This window comes from Dipodomys merriami, unplaced genomic scaffold (genome assembly GCF_024711535.1).
Source record: "Dipodomys merriami isolate MVZ:Mamm:240054 unplaced genomic scaffold, mDipMer1.0.p SCAF_10, whole genome shotgun sequence".
NCBI lineage: Eukaryota > Metazoa > Chordata > Mammalia > Rodentia > Heteromyidae > Dipodomys > Dipodomys merriami.
Genome location: NW_027202271.1, coordinates 45,918,879 through 45,924,878, shown reverse-complemented (window position 1 = coordinate 45,924,878; position 6,000 = coordinate 45,918,879). Strand labels below are relative to the sequence as shown.

The 6,000-nt window shown below is 44.5% G+C and overlaps 1 protein-coding gene across 1 annotated transcript in view; it reads left to right on the top strand.

The window, feature by feature from the left end:
• The first annotated feature begins 5,357 nt into the window (after nucleotides 1–5,357).
• The window catches only part of Cep83 (centrosomal protein 83), an 82,239-nt gene continuing 81,596 nt past the window's right edge, over nucleotides 5,358–6,000 (top strand). Inside the window, exon 1 of the mRNA XM_069990110.1 lies at nucleotides 5,358–5,754. The gene's annotated coding sequence lies outside the window, so the exon portion shown is untranslated. The remainder of the gene's footprint in view (nucleotides 5,755–6,000) is intronic.

The window sequence follows — 6,000 nt, the reverse complement described above, 5'->3', positions numbered from 1 at the left end:
TAAGCAAAAAGAAAAAAGCCGAAGTGGCGCTGTGGCTCAAGTGGTAGAGCGCTAGCCTTGAGCTGAAGAGCTGAGCTGAGGGACAGTGCCCAGGCTCAGAGTTCAGGCCCCACAACCGGACCCCCCAAAAAAAGAAAGAAATTGCCAGGGCTGGGAATGTGGCTTAGTGGTAGAGTGCTTGCCTAGCATGCATGGAACTCTGGGTTCAATTCCTCAGTACCACATAAACAGAACAAGCCAGAAGTGGCACTGAGGCTTAAGTGGCAGAGCACTGGCCTTGAACACAAAGTGGTTCAGGGACAGTACCAGGGCCTTGAGTTCAAACCCTACAACCATCTTCTGAAGATGATCATTGGGCCAGCTTTTGGAAAAATACATATTCAAAATTGATTTTGTATTCTCATTGAATTTAAGTTCTGTGTATTTTGTATATTAACTTATCATGTATACAATTTAGAAAGACTTTTTTCCCATTCTATAGGCTACTTTTTTACTCTGTTGATAATGCACAAAAATAAAAATATTTCACTGAGTCCAATTTGTCTTTGGGAGTAGGTGTCTCGTGCCTTTAATCCACCTACTCAGAAGATCAGGAGGATTGAGGTTCAAGTCAAGGCTGGACCAAAAGTTAGTGGGACATCATCTCAATCAATAAACCAGGTAGTGGTCGTGAGATCTCAGCTACTCACAAGGCCATAGGTAGTAGGATCATGGTCCAAGTTCAGCCCTGTAAAAAGCAAACATGAGACCCTACCTTACAAATAAGTAAAGCAGCTGGATGCCAATGTAGTCCTAGCTATTCAGGAGGCTGAGATCTGAGGATAGCAGTTCAAAGCCAGCCAGGTCAAAAAGTCCCCATATAACTCTTATCTACAATTAACCACTGAAAAGCCAGAAGTGGCACTATGGCTCAAGTGGTAGAGAGCTAGCCTTGAGCATAGAGGCTCAGGGATAGCGCGCAGCCCCCTGCCCCCTCCCTGCCCCCCAGTTCAAGCCCTATAACCAACAATTAAAAAAATAAAAGCAAAAGAGAGCTGGGGGCATTGCTCAAGAGTATCTACCTAGAAAGCTTAAGGCCTGAGTTCAAACCCCAGTATCATGACCCCCCCCAAAAAAACCCAAAAACAAAAACAAAAAAACCCCACAAAAAAAACCCATGTGCCTATTTTTCTTCTGTTTCCTTTTACTTTATTGCTATATCCAAGAAATGATAAATCTAATCATTGAGGCTTTTACCCATGTTTGCTTCTAAGAGTACTAATAGTAGTATAGTTTTGTCACATTTTTGTTTTTCATCCAGAGTTAATTTTGTACATTTTAGGTAATGGCTCAAATTTTTTATATAAAGAAATTTCATTTTCTCAGTAGTTTTGGGAAAAAAGCCCATTCTCTATTGAATGGTCTTAACACCTCTGTTTAAAATTACTCAACCACCTACTTACAAGATGATTCATTTCAGAGCTGGGAAGATGGCTCAGTGGTAGAGCACTTGGCTTGCATGCATGAGGCCCTGTGGTAGAGTGCTAGCCTTGAGCTGAAGAGCTAAGGGACAGCGCCCAGGCCCAGAGTTCAGGCCCCACGACTGGACCCCAAAAAAAAAAAAAGATGATTCATTTCTTGGATGACTATTCTATTGATCCCCATATCTATTTGTCTTTTGCCAGTGCCACTCTTTTAATTTACTGTAGATTTTTAATAAGTTCTACTATCAGAACATATAAGTCTTTCATTCTTGTTTTTTTTTTTCAAGATTGTCTTTGTTGAGAGGTCACATGAATGTTACACAATGAACTTTATTTCTGTAAAAAATATTAGGATGTTAATAGAAATTGCACTGTCTATAGCTTTCTTTGGGCAATATTAACATCTAATATATCCTAGGGCTGGAGGCATGGCTCACGTGGGAGAGCACTTGTGTAGCAAGTGGAAGGTCCAATACCACCAAAGAAAAAAAAAGTCTTAAATTTCAGAACCCACGAACATAGTGTATGTCTTTATTTTCAGATGTTCAACTTACGAGATTTTATCTTAATAAATCTACCATAAGTTCAGACTATTTTTAGTTGAAAGTGCATTTAATGTACCCTATTGTCAAAATCATATAACTTCCAATGTGCTCAGAACCCTTGAATTACCCTACAATTGGGTAATGTTGAATTATTGAATATCTCATAGAATTTATTGAATAGCTTACCAAAACAAAGCACATAAAGGTTTATATGTGTAGTCACTATTAACATACACAGCTGATACCCCCTCTGGGCATTCTCCTCTCTCCTTCCCCTGTCCTTCTCTCCTCCTCCTCCTGTTTCTCCCTCCCCCTCCTCTTCCTCCTTTTTTTCCTCCTTGTTCCAGTTAATGGGGCTTGCTCTTGCTTAGCCTTTTCCTATTCAAAGCTAGCACTCTGCTGTCATACCTCCACTTATAGCTTTTTGCTGGTTAATTGAAGAGTCTCTTGGATTTGTAATGCCTGGGCTGGCTTTAAGCCAGCACATTCAGTTCTTAGCCTGCTGAGTTGCTAGGATTACAGGCATGAGCCTCTGGTGCCTAATGGATACTCATTTCTTTTGACACCCGAGGATACACTACTAAGGATAGTAGTAAAATGCTCCAATGCTGCCTTACCAGTTTCTTTGCTATAACATTCATGTTACCTCAGGTATAACATTTTCCTCTGCCTTGGCATTTTACTTTTCTCCAGTTCAACCAGTTCCTTATTTGACATTTCTTTAGCCTCAGTGTCATCTCATGAATATCCTTTTCATTATTTCATGTTGAATTTGAGCTGGTTCCCAAGCACTAATATCTAGTGACTATTTCATCAACAGCAGTGTCTTTGTTAAGCCCTTTGCATGTTCATATGCCTTTACAAGTTCCTTCCATATGGCATTCATGCACTGCTGTGCAGCAACGTTCCAGATAGTATTGAGAATGTCAAAAGCCATTCCAAAACTCCTGGGAGTATTCAGCCAGATTCAGCTGCTGCAGCAGCCTGTAAAAATGTTTGGTAAAAATAGTATCCTTTGAACAGAATCATTTTGCCTTGTTCCATTAATTCAATGAGTACAGTTTGTTTTGTGGCAAATACACAACCTCTACACCAGGGCTCATATAATAAGCTTTGAGAGTCAATAAGCTTTGAGTGTTCTGGAGCAATGTGTAAAATCAAGACAACCCTGAATATAGGATGTTGTTTTGCCTATAATATTCTTTTTCCTGTGAATTTAACAGTTCAATATCTGGTCTTAAAACAATGCTGGTGTCATCTAGACTTCCTTATAATGGTAAGAGTAAACAAGACTTAGGTATATTCTTGAATCCTCTAGTTCCTCCAAGTGGTAGGTTGGAAAGACTTAAAGACTTTGAACCCTGCAACATTTCTACCCCATTAGGATTCTGAATGCCTTGAATCCTGACATTTTCTTGGATTCTTGGTGAATGAATGCTTATTTTTACATACATTCCAGTATAGGCTCAGTTTTGTAATATTAAATATTCTGGCCAAAATGCATATCTAGAGTTGTCCTGTGCAAAGGACAACTCTTCTGTGAAAGCTTTAGCACCTTTAGCATTGGCAGTTGCTGACTTTGACATTTAAGGTCATTATTGACCTTACCATTATGAAAATCATAACTTCTGAAGAGATGGAATTCATCGTTAACTTGCTACTAACATTTTCATGTATGTAGAAACATTGACACAATATTTTTGGTGCTGAGCAATTAATCCAGAGCTTCATGTATGCTGCAATTCTTAGCTCTCCGCATGTTCTTTTAGCACATCAAAAGGACTTTCTCTAAGTATTTGCTTATGATCATTTTTATATCTTCTTTGGAGAAGTTTGTATTCACTCTTCTATTTGGAAATTGGGTCTTTTTTTTTTTTTTTGATGGAGGCATTGCTCAAGTGATGGAACAGCAGCTGTGAGCAACTAAGCCAAGATAAAGATAGTGATCTCTAGGCCCTGAGTTCAAGCCTTAGTACTAGTGCATACACACACAAAGTCATACAATTGAGCCTATCTAATTGTAAGAAATCTGATACTAGACTATTTTCAAAGTTTTTTTTCCCCCCAAACCCTTTTTCCCATTCAAAGCTGTTATCTTTGGCTTTCTTCTTTTTGCTTTTGCTGCTAGATCTTAAGAGAATGTCTGATCCAAGTTATGGGTTTTTTTCTACATTTTCTAAGGTTTACCTTTACCTTGTACATCTCCCTCTTTAGTTTTGTGTGCACATGCATGTTTACTGGTGATGGAACTAAGGGGGGGTTCATGCTCGTTGCGAGCATTCTACCACTTGAGCTATGCTCCTAACTACTTCATCTTAAACTGGATATCCTTTTTCCACAGCATTATTATTTTTTCCTCTGATGAATGCTCTATTTTTGTTGAAAATCAATTGGTCATAAATTAAGTCTCCATTACTGGATCCTTAAACACTGATTCATACTCCCTAGGATAGTACAAGACTATCTTAATTACTGTAGCTTTGTGACAAATTCTGAAATCAAGCCTGTTTTTCCAAATTTGACTCTTTTCCTTGCTGTTTGATTGCCTTGCATGAGTGCAAGTGGGTGGGGAAGATTTTGTGTCTTCCACTATGTGTGTTTTTCCCTTTTGGTTGTACTCAGGGTCTTGCACTTGTTTGGCAGGTAGTCTACTAGCGAGCTAACCTAACAACCTTCGGAGAGGGTATGCACTTTTTGTAGGCCATAGACCAAGATTCTCCTACCTCTGCCTCTCAAGTAACTAGGATTAAAGGTGGGAACCAGGGCAGCCCCTATGTTGTAAAGTCTACCTTAAGTTACAAATAATACTGTCAAAGGCAAGTCTGCTCCTTGCAATAGGCCCACCACAGGAGATGTAGAGGAGAGATCCTCCAGGGCCTTCCTTCCAGGGTCCCTCACGGAGGACAAGCTAGGTGGCTCCCCTATTCGTGGACCAGTGCCCACAGGTTAAGCTGGCAGGATGGCGACCTCGGGAACCTAATCTCACAGAACCGAAGGCAGGCAGGCGGGCCGTGCTGACAGAGCGACGACAGGTCAGCCATCCTAGCCCTAAGCAGAGAGCAGGAAAGGCAGTTGAAGGAGAGGGAACCAGGTTTCTGGCTCCACTGCCGTAGGGACCATCAAGGTCCGGAGTCGGAGTCTAGAGACCCACTTTCCATTCCGTGGGGTTCGGGGAATAACGACGGCCTCCAGCTTCCCGCAGTGGCAGCGGCAGTTTTCGCGCCGCCTCCCTCCAACGGCCGGGCGCGCGTGGTGGTGACGTCAGTGCGGGGCGGGACTTCCGGCCCAGTCGGGCTTCCCGCGTCCCCGCTTCTCCTTGCCGTGTCCAGCTGTGCGGCGCTCTGAGGTGGCGGGCGGCGGGCGAGTTGTCGGCCCGCGGGCACCAGGGCTGACCTGCATCTCTGGGGAGGCTGGCCCTCCGAGGAGAAGCTGCCGTGGCCGCCCGGTCCACCGTCGGGGCTTCCTGAGGGTCCTCCTCCACCCAGGCTCCGGAGCCCGACGGTTGCTGCTCTGTCCCGGCGGCCGGCCGGAGGCGCGCGAGCGGCCGCGGGGAGCAGGCGAGGCCGGGCGGGCCGTCACCCCGGCGGGCGGGACCGACTCCCTCAGCCCCGATGCCTCGGCGGCCCGGGTGGAGTGGGTGCCGGTGTCTGGAGCTGTGGATGTGTCCCCGGGTGGCGGGGGAGGCCAGAACACCGGTCACTGTGAAGTTTTCGGGGCGCACGTCGCCGGGACCGTGCATGAGTTGGGTAAGGCGTTTGGCTTTCAAATTGTGCAAGACGCGATCCCCGTCCCCTCGGGTTCCCCTCAACCCCCGACTGCTCTGGAATCCTTTTGAGATTTCCTTGTCCTCTGATGGGGGCGCGCGTGTTAGAAAAGTCCAGGTCACGCTAGAAGCCACGTTTGGCAGCCAAGGGAGGGCACACCGGGCTCCCTCTGCCACTGCCCGGGATATCCGCGGTGCGGTGCTTGCGTGCGTGATTGGCTTAAGTGTG